The sequence below is a fragment of the Cricetulus griseus genome, chromosome 2, assembly GCF_003668045.3.
Source record: "Cricetulus griseus strain 17A/GY chromosome 2, alternate assembly CriGri-PICRH-1.0, whole genome shotgun sequence".
Lineage (NCBI taxonomy): Eukaryota > Metazoa > Chordata > Mammalia > Rodentia > Cricetidae > Cricetulus > Cricetulus griseus.
The window spans coordinates 249,372,351-249,385,760 of record NC_048595.1 but is presented as its reverse complement, the minus strand read 5'-3'; the positions used below and the strand labels follow the sequence as shown (position 1 = coordinate 249,385,760).

The window sequence follows — 13,410 nt, the reverse complement described above, 5'->3', positions numbered from 1 at the left end:
TTTCTTAGTCATATCTTTGTATAGCTTGGGTATCAAAGTGATTGTGGCCTTGTAGAAAGAGTTTGGCAATATCCCATCTGCTTCTATTGTTCGGAACAGTTTGAGGAGTACTGGAATTAGCTCTTGTTTGAATTTCTGGTAGAATTCTGAAGTGAAGCCATCTGGCCCTGGGCTTTTTTTGCTTGGGAGGCTTTTGATGACTGCTTCTATTTCATTGGGGTTATAGGTCGATTTAAACTGTTTAACTGATCTTGATTTAATTTTGGTAAGTGATATTTATCCAGAAAGCTGTCCATTTCCTTTAGATTTTCCAATTTTGTGGAAAACAGGTTTTCAAAGTATAACCTAAAGATTCTCTGGATTTCCTCAGTGTCCGTTGTTACATCCCCCTTTTCATTTCTGATTTTGTTATTTAGCATGCTCTCTCTCTGACTTTTGGTTAGTTTGGCTAGAGGTTTCTCTATCTTATTGATCTTCTCAAAGAACCAACTCTTTGTTTCATTGATTCTTTGTACTGTTTTCCTAGTTTCTACTTTGTTGATTTCGGTTCTCAGGTTGATTATTTCCTGGCGTCTACTCCTCCTTGGTGTGTTTGCTTCTTTTTGCTCTAAAGCTTTCAGTTGTTCTGTCAATTCTCTAATGTGACTTTTCTCCAGTTTCTTCATGTGGGCACTTAGTGCTATGAACTTTCCTCTTAGCACTGCTTTCAGGGTGTCCCATAAGTTTGGGTATGTTGTGTCTACATTCTCATTAAATTCTAGGAAGTCCTTTTTAATTTCTTTTTTTATTTCTTCCTCAACCCAGGAATGGTGAAATTGGGTGTTATTCATTTTCCACGCGAATGTAGGTTTTCTGCAATTCGTATTGCTGTTGAATTCTAGCTTTAATGCATGGTGGTCTGATAAGATACAGGGGGTTATTTCAATTCTTTTGTAACTGTGGAGGTTTGCTTTGCTGCCAACTATGTGGTCAATTTTTGAGAAGGTTCCATGTGGCGCTGAGAAGAAGGTATATTCTTTTGTGTTTGGATGGAATGTTCTATAGATATCTGTTAAACCTAGTTGTGTCATAACTTCTGTCAGATCCTTTGTTTCTTTGTTAAGTTTCTGTCTAGTGGTTCTGTCCAGTGGAGTAAGGGGGGGTGTTGAAGTCTCCTACTATAATTGTGTGTGGTTTTATGTGTGGTTTGAGTTTAGTAATGTTTCTTTTACAAATGTGGGTGCTTTCGTATTAGGGGCATAGATGTTCAGGATTGAGATTTCATCTTGATGGACTTTTCCTGTGATGAGTATGAAATGCCCTTCTTCATCTCTTTTGATTGCTTTCAGTTTAAAGTCTAATTTGTTAGATATTAGGATTGCTACCCCAGCTTGTTTCTTGAGCCCATTTGATTGGAAAATTTTTTCCCATCCTTTTACTCTGAGGTATCGCCTGTCTTTGAAGTTGAGGTATGTTTTTTGTATGCAGCAGAAGGATGGATTCTGTCTTCGTATCCATTCTGTTAGCCTATATCTTTTTATGGGTAAGTTAAGACCATTGACATTTAGGGATATTAATGTCCATTGTTCATTGGTTCTTCTTTGTTTTGGATTTATTGTTGGTGGTGTCATTGTGTGTGGATTTTGCCCTCCTGTTTCTTTTTGTGTTTGGTAAAATCAGATTATCTATTGCCAGTGTTTTTGTGAGTGTAGCTATGTTGGTTGGGTTGGAGTTTTCCTTCCAGAGCCTTCTGTAGTGCTGGATTTGTGGATATGTATTGTTTAAATCTGTTTTTGTCGTGGAATATCTTGTTTTCTCCATCTATAGTGATTGAAAGTTTTTCTGGGTACAGTAGTCTGGGTTGACATCCATGCTCCCTTAGTGCTTGTAGGGTATCTATCCAATACCTTCTGGCTTTCAGAGTTTCCATTGAGAAGTCAGGTGTGATTCTGATTGGTTTGCCTTTGTATCAGTTACTTGGCCTTTTTCCTTTGCTGCTCTTAATATTTTCTCTTTATTCTGTAGATTTGGTGTTTTGATTATTATGTGTCGGGGGACTTCTTTTTGTGGTCCAGTCTGTTTGGTGTCCTGTAAGCTTCTTGTACTTTCATAGGCATATCCTTCTGTAGGTTGGGGAAGTTTTCTTCTATGATTTTGTTGAATATGTTTTCTGTACCTTTGAGCAGTGTTTCTTCACCTTCTTCTACACCTATTATTCTTAGGTTTGGCCTTTTTACGGTGTCCCATATTTCCTGGATATTTTGTGTTAGGGATTTGTTGGACTTGAGGTTTTCTTTGGTTGATGAATGTATATCCTCTAGCGAGTCTTCAGTAGCTGAGATTCTCTCTTCCATCTCTTGAATTCTACTGGTTATACTTACATCTTTAGTTCCTGATCGTTTATCCAGCCTTTCCATTTCCAGCATGGTCTCATTCTGTGTTTTCTTTATTGTGTCTATTTCAGCTTTCATGCTTTGAACTGTTTCAAGAGCTTCCTTCACTTGTTTGGATGTTTTTTCTTGGCTTTCTTTAGATTCTTTAAGAGATTTATTTATTTCTTGAATTTTTTGGTTTGTCTTTTCCTCCATTTCATTTAATTTTTTGTTTGCTTTTTCTTCTATTTCTTTAAGGGATTTTCTTGTTTCCTCTTTAAAGGTCTCTATCATCTTGCTGAAATAATTTTTGAGGTCCATCTCTACTTCATGCTATGTGTTGGGCTTTTCAGATCTTGCTGGAGTGGAGTCCCTAGATTCTGGTGGTGTCATATTGGTCTTTCTGTTGTTGAGTGAAATCTTATTCTGTCTTCTCCCATATCTTCTTTTAGTGGGTGCAGGTGGGGTCTCTCTATCTCCTCTTGTGACCCAGTGGTGTGTGGGGGCCAGGAATTCAATGTCCACAACTCTGGATGGTCTTGACTCTCCTGGTAGTCTCCTCACTAGTTCCTGGGTCGGTCGGCAGGATGGAAGAGTGGGGTGCTAGCAGATTGGGGTGCAGGGAGCTCTTCCCTGCCTGGGCGTGTCTACCCCAAGCACGCAGGCAGTGGGGGGGGTCTGGGTGAATGATGTTTTGGGCGGGAGTCGGGAAAGGGCAGAGACTCACTCACCTAGTTCCTGGGTCGGTCGGCGGAATGCCTGAATTTTATTTTAATAGCATGCTTGGATTTAGAGGAGGAAAGTCAAATCCAAGTCGAAAGCCAGCATTGCTTTACATGAATTGGGACTAAAAGAGCTCTAATCTTTTGAGTCTTGTGTCCAAAGTACTTTTTTTTTTTTTTTTGGCAATAGGGAATTACTATCAACCTCTTAGAGGCAACTAAGGTTAACAGAAATTGTATTGTTTTGTGAGTCTTTTAACTAACTGGCCATTAACTAAAAATATTTCTCATGCCTGGTACTTTGTTGGATGGTCTATGGCTCTTGTGGGGGGTCATATGTTGTCTTGATAGTTATGCTGAATAGGAACTGAATAGGATAAGATGAACTCCCAAGGCAGTTGTAATTTGCATTTCCCTGATGATCAAGGATGTTGGACAGTTTTTAAAGTATTTGTTGGCATTTCTATCTCTTCTTTTGAGAATATCTTTTTAGTCCAATAGTCTATTAGTGCCTTTATTGAGTATCCTAACTAGTTACTTATACAAAGTGGCAGCCCTAAAAACAAATACACACAAGCTTTATTCATATCTCTCTCTCTTTCTCTCTCTCTCTCTCTCTCTCTCTCTCTCTCTCTCTCTCTGTGTGTGTGTGTGTGTGTGTGAGAGTGTGTGTGTGTGTGTGTGTGTGTGTGTGTGTGTGTGTGTGTAAAACAAGAGGCCTTGAGTTTGAGATGGAGCTAGGGTAGGTATGAAAAGGTTTGTATGAAAAGGTAGGGCGATGTAATTTGTAATTATATTTTAATTAAAAGGAAACAGAAAATGATTGGGTGTTTCTTGATATTTATTATAGTTCTTTACTATTTAGTTATTATTAATACTATTTAGGTAATACATCAATATTAAGTATTGCTTAACCCTCTGATATATAGACGGTAAAGACCGTTTCCCACTTCTGCAGGCTGGGTATACTCCTATGACTATTTCCTTCGCTGGGACTTCCCATGTATTGTAGTCCTGCTCAGGAAACCCATTATTAAGACTGTATCTTCAGGTGTTTACTTTTTTGATCTCTGGGAATTTCTAAGTTTCATGAATGTCTTTGATTCACATAGAGTTGCCTTTATTTTCAGTTGACATTTATGTATCCTGTATGTATGACCTTCTACATGTGGAAATCCACTTTTCCCATAACAATTTGTTAAAAATTAGGTGGCTGTGACTGTGTGTTGTGTATGGCATCTCTGTATTTCCCTTGGCCTTCATGATGGTTTTTGTGGTGGCACCATGACTCTATAGTATGATCTGACATCAGCTGTTGGGCTGTCCCCAGCACTGCTTTTAATCCTAAGGAGAGCTTTAGCTACTGGAGTATTTTGTGAATCCATAAGAATTTGGGGATTGCTGCTAAGAATTCCTTTCATAGAAACCTTGATGAATAAACATGGGAACCTCTAGGATAAATTGTCCCAGGTAGGAGAACTCATTACCAGAATGACACTCAGACAACACCATGAATAGATGAGAGATACAAAGAAAAAGAAGTGAATGCTTGCTCAGAATAAGGGATGAATATGAGACAGGAGACAGCTCCCAGAAGGCCAGTAAGGCAATGCAGAAGGTACCTCGTGAATTAGTCACACAGCACACATGACACTCCCCTAAATATTGAATCAGGGAGCATATGTAGGGCATATGGACTCCTTACTGCGGAGGGAGCATGGATTCTTGCCTCAAACTCCTGGAAAAACTGTAATGTTATCTTATAATTATTTCTAGTTTATGATTCTTAGGCTGCCATAAAAAAATGAGCAAAGTGTTTTAAACTCTCCTTAACCTATTATCTAAATCTGGGGATAGGTTACCTCCAATTTCATGGTGAGAGCATGTGCACACACTAATCAAATGTCAAAAAACTGGGGTTTTCATCCCAAGTATTTTCACACCAAAACTGTAATAATTTCACAGAAAGAAGACTTCAAAGTAGTATTCAGAGAAACCACACATCTTTGAGCAAAACATTGTCAAGTGACAATGCCTAAGAATACATGGGAAGCATTCCACCAGCCCTGAGTACTGTAGGGTGCTTGTGGTGGTTTGAATGAAAATGGTCCCTACAGTCTCATAATTTGCATACTTAGTCCCCAGTTGATGAACTGTTTGGAAAGGAATAGGAGGTGTGGCATTGTTAAAGCAGGTATGCCACTTTTTGTTTAAACTGCTCATGTGCCTCTCTCTCTCTGCTGGAATTGTAACTTCGAACTTTACATTCCAATCCCCAGGCAGCAGGCAGAGACACTATCCCTCTCACCCAAAGACCAAAACAAATCTCCAATGTCTAGACTAAACTATGTCTAGACTCTCAGCCTAAACAAAAATCATACTTTTATTTTTTTAAGTAATGAGTTATTTTGTATCAGGCAGCTTTCCTTTGCTACAAACGTCTGACATAAGTGAACCTGTTGATTGTCTTATGTCAGTCATTTGTTGCAAAAGGACAGTTGATTTGGGCTCATGGTTTCTGTCTGTGGTCCCTTAGCTCCATTGCTTTTGGGTCTGCGGTGAAGCAGTACTTCAAGGCAGGAACGCACAGAAAAGGAAGTGCCTTATCATTTGGCAGCCAGAGAGGAAGAAAAACTGGGTTTCCCACTGTCCTCTACAAGAAACCCCTCTCCTGCCTCCAGTGATCTGTCTTACTTCTGCGAGGCATCGCCTTTAAAAGGTTATATCTCTTCTAAGAGCATAACACTTGGGGTCCAAACCTTAAACATTATAGCCCCAAGGACATACCTACCTCAAAAATAGCAAACAATGATTCAACAAGTATTTATTGAGATTTCGTAATACCAAGTGTTGATGTAAACACTGAAATTATAGCAGAAATCTGAGTAAAAAAAAGTTTGTTGGAAAAGTACTAAGGAATACTGGAAGAGAAGCTAAAATTGCTCAAAGGAGACTAAACCAGGACAGCCAGGGGAAGCCTTATTGAGGAAAGGCCTGAAGAAAGAGAAGAAGCTACTCAGCCTAGGAAAGTAATTTGAAGCAAAGGAAACAGGTGAAAAATCTTTGAGGCAGTCTTGTGATGAAGACAGCATGGATGGAGAAGGCCTGGACTGCTGAGAGGGAGTCAGTAGATAGATGTAAGGAAAGTCATGGAGGTCAGCTCAAGTGGGACTTGTGGCTCACAAGAACTTTTTGGGCTTTAATTCCCAGTTAAATGTAAAGCCATTAAACAGTTTTAAGCAAAAAAAATGAATTGACTTCTGTTTTAGAAGAATGATTTTAGCCCCTGGTTTGAAAGTCTATGGTTGGGCAAGTATGGACTCCCCTAGGTAGAAGGCCATGGGTTGATTCAGGTGAGATATGGAGGTTTGAAGCAAGGGGGCTAGCTAGATCTGTATTATAAAGAGTCAGAGTCAACAGATCCTGACAGATTGTGCATGTGACATGAAAGAAGATTTAAGGATGATGCCAAGAATATATCCTCAGCTACTGAAAAATTGGAACTTACCCTTGATGGAGACTGGAAATGTTCAGAAATTTAAAAGCAGTGGAATACACACACACACACACACACACCCTCCACATGCACACACTTGTGTTTTCTATAATGTTCCACCATCTAGACTACAGCGTTGGGAGCCTTTAGATTCCTGACTCTGTCTTTCCCTGATAGCTGAATGAATCAACACTGGGAGAACCTGGTACAGTATGCCTATTATTCTTGGGCAAGGTGATTCTTAAGAACAAGGCAGATGAAGAGTGTGCTGAGATTTCTTCAACATGATATAGAACATTTCTGGTGGATTATGGTTCTACCACTAGGGAGAAAACAACCAGAGTGTTGGTCCTCATTTGCTTCTCTGTTGCTGTTATGGAATACTGACCAAAAGCAAGTTGTGAGGAAAAGGTTTATTTCTGCTTACAGCTTATAGTCCACTGATGGGGAATGTACTGTGTATGTTTATCTTATTGATTGTTAAATAAAATACTGTTTGGCCAATGAGACAGCAAGTTAGACGGGACTAGGAGTCAAAGAGGATTCTGGGAAATGTAGTAGAGAAGTGGTGTTCCAGGAAGAAAGTGACATAGCAAGGAGACTCATATTTAAGCGAAGGAGAAACAGAAAGGGTCCCTTTTTTTCCCCTTGCTCCTCCAGCAGCACAATGTGATCCACCAGCAAGGAGGGACGCCAATAAGGCATCCGATAAGATAAGTCTTATATAATATATAGATTTATGATAATTAAGACTGAGCTAACAGATGAGGAATCCTAGTCATAGGCCAAACAGCTTTGAACCTAATACAAGTTTCTGTGTATTCATTTGGGCCTAACTCGGGTGGGCGGTTGGCATAAAGTGCACATGTGGCAGTGGGGCTCGGCGGCTTTTGGCGGAAAGATTTATCGTAACAGTCCACCACTGAGAGAAGCCAAGGCAAGAGTTTAAGGCAGGAATCTGGCAGCAGGAAATTAAGTAGAGACCACTGAGGAATGCTGCTTACTGGCTTGCTCTCTCTGGCTTGCTCAACTACTTTTCTCATACTGCCTAGGCCTAGGGATGATAACACCCACAGCAATACCACAATTAGCAATCAAGAAAATGCCTCACAGCCTGTTCCACAGGCCAGTCTGATTAAAGCAATTCCTCAACTGAGGTTTCTTCTTCTCAGGTGACTCTAGTTTGTATCAAGTTGGTAAAAACTCACCAGCTCAGGGATAAACTTCAGACAACCAGGTGAGAGCTAGGAAAAATAAGTAAATCTCTGGCCAAGAACTGTGAACTATTTATGACTCCTGAAAAGACTCCTTAAGTCTGATCATAAATGGGAGGAATTAACAGTCTGTGAAACATGCTTAAGAGATACTGTGAGGAGCTGGTACCATCTGTCTTTGTCTTTGCTTCCTGGTTGTCACAAGGTGAGCAACTTTTTCCAGCATGCACTCTTCCATGGGGTATTGCATTTCCACAGCACAAAAGCAAAGAGCCAAGAAACAATAGGCTTCTGAAGCCATAAACTAAAATACTTTTTCTTCTTAAGTTGTTTCTCTCTGGTGTTTTGTTGCAGTAGGGGAAATTTCAATAACATGCCATTGTACCACAATGTTTCTTTGACTCTAAATGCTGTTCAACACACTTTTATCTTTCTCTATTGCTTAAATTCAGCCCAAGAAGTTTGAATTTAGAAAAAGGTCACATTACTATTGAAAGCAAAATTAGAACAAAATTCAAATTCTTGCAGTGACATGTATATCTGATGTAGGAAGAAGTCAATAGCAAGTACCTGGGTTAGAAGACCAGGTCAGGAAATGACCAGGTAAATTTATGAGGTAACAGCATTTCAAAGAAATGAAAAGTTCATTTGTTCCAATGGTCACTGAAAGGTTTTTAATCTTCTCAAAATGATTGCTGGAAATAGCAACGAGTGTTCATTAAATGAATTAATTCAAAGATAGAAGAAAATAAGGGGCTGGAGAGATGGCTCAGGGTTAAGGGCACTTATGGCTCAAACAGGAAGAACTGAGGTCAAATTCTCAGTACTGACAAAAACAGCCCAGCAGGGTTTCATGAATGTCTGTAACCTCTGTGCTGGATGGGTCAGGACAGAAAGATTGCTAGCCATACCTTAGCTCCTGGTTCAACGAGCAACTCTTTTTTAAAGGAATAAGGTGGTGAGTCCTCCTGTGACCTCTGTATGTAAACAGGAACATGCATACACATACAAATGCCCACTTCACACTCATACATACTTGTACACACACACACACACACACACACACACACACACACACACACACCAACCACAGACACACACACACGGAAAAGGAGGAGGAAAGTAGCTGAAGCTGTCTAGAAGCATGAGAATTTTCAGAGTTCCAGAGTTAGTGTTTTGTTTTCCCTTCCAAAGGAAAGATGAATCTTCAGACACATTTTAGGGCTGTGTTCTGCCTCCTCCACTGTATTTGTGACAATGATAATCTTGAGGTAGCTGCTACTCTGGAGAAAGTGAAATGAATACAGTCATCAGAAAGAGTTCTCATTTAGTGATCAGCACCAAACCCAACTTTTCTCCTAACCACTGCTTCCTGGATGTTTTCAAATAAGAGTCCCTTGATCGGTTTTGTTTTGTTTTTTTTTTTTCCTGAGGAAATGCCTGAGACATCTTTGGGGGCTTATCCAGGCTTTTGTCACAGTTTCTCACAGAAACTTATCCATAGCCAACCCATTTATTATGGCTTTGCTTCTTTCCTCATTTGCATTTCTGCACTGTTCCTTCCTGACCTGGGAATTCGATCCAAGTCATATCTGATCTACATGGAAGGAACTGGGGTCTACAGAGTGTCACCATCCCTGAGTTTACAAGAACTTGAAACCAAGTGGCTAATGGAATGAGAGAGACTAGGGAAACTCCAGGACAGGTATGCCTTACATCTGCAGGCCACATTAAGTTGCATTCCTCCAAGACCCACATTCATGTTCTGTGAAGGGCTGGTCATGAAACTATTTCCTGCTAACACAATTGGTAGCACAAATAGTAAAAACCCAGGGACAGATGTTGGAGTTCAAGCTGAAGACCAGAGAAGCAAAGCACCCGGACCACCAGAGAGCTCTTACTTCTTGGGGCAATCCTGTCCTCAATGTGGCTGGAGACTAAATGCCCAAGACTGAATGTCAACTCTGAGACCCTGCTCCTGTCTTATATACCTCTCTAGTGCTGGGATTAAAGGTGTGAGCTCTGTTTCTCTTTTAGACTGATTCACTCTTGTGTAGCCCTGGGTGGCCTTGAACTTACTGAGATCCATCTGCCTGTCTACTGGGTCCTAGATTAAAGGTGTGGCTACCACTACATGGCCTCTATGGCTGAAGCTAGCTTTGCATTCTGGTCTCCAGGCAAGCTTTATTAGATCATAAACAATATATCACCAGAACAATTCTCTGCTCAAACCTGACAGGAGATTTTAAGAAACAGCATGGTTGAGGAAGCTGAGAAAAAGTGTTCTCATCCTTGTCACATTTAATTTACATTAATTTAAATCTCTTATTACGAAGATATAATTCAGACAAAAAGCTATGAGGAGTTTGCTTAGTAAATGGCAAACATAGTTACTATTATATGTAGAAATTAATAACACTTTGGACATATCTTTTGAAAGAAACAAATGAAAGTATTAATACTAGCCACATTTCTTTTGTAGTTATATTCTCAATGCATGCACTTAAATTAAATTGTGTATATTTTCTCTTTACTATTTGTGTTGTGCCTCTCTCTCTCTCTCTCTCTCTCTCTCTCTCTCTCTCTCTCTCTCTGTGTGTGTGTGTGTGTGTGTGTGTGTGTGTGTGTGTGTGTGTGTATGATGAGTTCAGAAGAGGGTATTGGATCCCCTAGAGCTAGAGTTAGAAAAAAATTATATGTCTCCAGACATGGGAGCTCATAGCCATCTCTTGAGCCTCTGTTTATATTTCCTTCCTCGGATCATCTGGACTGATCCAGAAGATGTTACTGTGTGGAAACTGAAGGACTTGGCCAAGGACATAAAGTTTTTACAAAGAAAACTGGGATTCACAGTAAGGTCTTGCTGCACTCCATATAAAACTTGGCCTATTGACTGCTATGCTAATCCTGTAGTACTTTCGAACAAATATTGTTAATACTTTCTGAATGAGTCACATCACTATGTGTTCTTAAAAGTGACACAACTGTTTTCATTTAGAAGTGAATGCAACCAGGAATTTTCACCATTTCAGACTATTCTATTTAATTGTGTAGAGTTTGAGTGACTCTACCTTGAAAGTTGTATGTGCTAGCCAAAACTCAGAAAGAAAAATAACTCAATTCCATAAAAGCAGTCCAAAATTTAGTGTTATCTTGTTTTTCTTTAAATTATGCCCCACTAGTTATAACAGCCAAAATATTCATTTGCCCAAATATACACTCAGTGCAGTTCAGCAGCTTTAACACAGAAAGTAAAGTTTACCAGGTCATCTCACTAGAGTTAAAACGGAAATTACTCTTCTTTTTTTTGTTTGTTGTTGTGTTTGAAATTGAAGGTCCCTTACTGATCCTGCTTTCATGAGTGGAAAGAGGAGGGCAACCCGCTGGCACAGGGAGAGTCCTTTCCACACTTCATTTGCACACAGGACTAAACAGACAAGCACAGGGTAACTCTTGCGGTTAGAAGTTGACTACAATGGATGTGGGGGTGGGGGGTTGTGTCATTTAAAAAAATACAGGCTCCCCTCAAACTGGGTGCCTAGGAAGAGACTTGGTCTGTGTCAACCCAAGAGGAATCAGATCAGAAGCAGTTTTGGAAGGCCAGATCTGCCAGGGATGAAGGCAGGAGGACAGTCGTGGGGTGTGTGGGAGACATTTGGCAACTGGGGTGATGGATTACCCTCCCTCTGATAGGATCCCCTCTAGCCCTTCTGGTCTGGCAGGAAAGGGGCAGACTGAAACACCCAAGAGCAGGTCTGGGGCTGATAGATGTTCCAGGCAGGGGCCTGGAGGTGGCTCACAACAGCTCGCCCTCCAGCCCTTGACCTTCTCGTAGCAGTTTGCTTGTGATTCATGCTTGATTCCTGTCAGCTTCTTCTTGATGACATCCTTGGGACTGGCATAAGTCATTTTGTTCTTAAGGGATGCACACTCAGGGGTCCTGATAATGAACACCAGGTCCTCCTCCTTGCTCTCCTTGGTCTGGTAGGTTAATCATAGATACTATAGTGGCAGTTGTTGTCTGGCAGCGTCTTAATAAAAGTGACGTAGGGGTCATCCAGAGTCTGCCCCACATCTCCTACCAGGATCTCCTTACCCTCCTCTAGGAGGATGGTTTTGTTCTTACTCAGGCAGAAGAGCACTGCCTTCTTGTGTTTCTTCACTTCTTCTGGCATTGAGGATTCCACTAAATTCATGTCATTGAGGACCTTGATAACACCATCAGAGACAACCACACTAGAGGCCATGTTTCAGGAAGTAAAAAGGAGACAAAAAGAGCTATAGAAGAATTAAGCCTCAGCTGCTGCTTGGGCATCTGACTGAAACAAAAATGGATTTTTTTTTTTTTTTTGCTGGGAAGTTGCACTCTTCCCCCACATGATAATCTTTAATGTCTTTTTTTTCTCCATTTTTAATTTAAATTAGAAACAAGATTGTTTTATATGTCAATCTCTGTTCCTTTCCCTTCCCCTCCTCCCCTACTCCCCCCCAAGTAACACCCTACCTATCCCATATTCTTTCTGCTCCCCAGGGAGGGTGAGGCCTTCCATAGGGGGTCTTCAGAGTTTGTCATTTCCTTTGGGATAGGGCCTAGGTTCCCCCTCCCCGTGTATCTAGCCTCAGGGAGTATCCCTCTATGTGGAATGGGCTCCCAAAGTCCATTCCTATGCTAGGGATAAATACTGATCTACAGGAGGCCCCATGGATTCCTGAGGTCTTCTCACTGACACCCATGTTCCTGGGGTCTGGATCAGTCCCGTGATGGTTTCCCAGCTATCAGTCTGGGGACCAAGAGCTCCCCTTTTTCAGGATAGCTGTTTCTGTGGGTTTCACCAGCCTGGTCTGGACCCCTTTGTGCATCACTCATTCTCTGCAACTGGATTCCAGTTTGGTTCAGTGATTAGCTGCGAGTGTCTGCTTCTACTTCCACCAGCTGTTGGATGAAGGCTATAAGCATATAAGACAGTTATCAATCTCATTATCAGGAGAGGGCATTTAAGGTAGCCTCTCCTCTGTTGCTTAGATTATTAGTGGGTGTTATCCTTGTAGATTTCCAGATATTTCCCTAGTGCCTGATTTCTTTTTAAACCTATAATGGCTCCCTCTGTTATGGTATCGCTTATCTTGTTCTCTATTCTTCCCCCAACTCAACCTTTCTGCTCCCTCATGTCCTCCCCACCCCTTCTCTTCTCCCCTTCTCATTCTCCTAGCTCCCTTCCCCCTCGCCCATACTCCCAATTTTCTCAGGAGATCTTGTCCCTTTCACCTTCTCTGGGGGACCATGTATGTCTCACTTAGAGTCCTCCTTGTATCCTAGCTTCTCGGTGGTGTGGATTGTAGGATGGTAATCCTTTGCTCTATGTCTAAAATCCATATATGAGTGAGTACATACCATGTTTGTCTTTTTGTGACTGGGTTACCTCAATCAGAAAGGTTTCTTCTGGTTCTATCCATTTTCCTGCAAATTTCAAGATTCCATTGTTTTTTTGTTTTCCTGCTGAGTAGTACTCCATTGTGTAAATGTACCACATTTTCTCTATCCATTCTTCAGTTGAGGGACATCTAGGTTGCTTCCAGGTTCTAGCTATTACAAATAGTGCTGCTATGAACATTGTTGATCAGATGTC

At 40.9% G+C, this 13,410-nt stretch overlaps 1 pseudogene; it reads right to left on the bottom strand.

Moving 5' to 3' along the window:
* Positions 1 to 11,458: 11,458 nt before the first annotated feature.
* On the bottom strand, positions 11,459 to 12,030 carry LOC100767637 (annotated as a pseudogene).
* Positions 12,031 to 13,410: the final 1,380 nt, after the last annotated feature.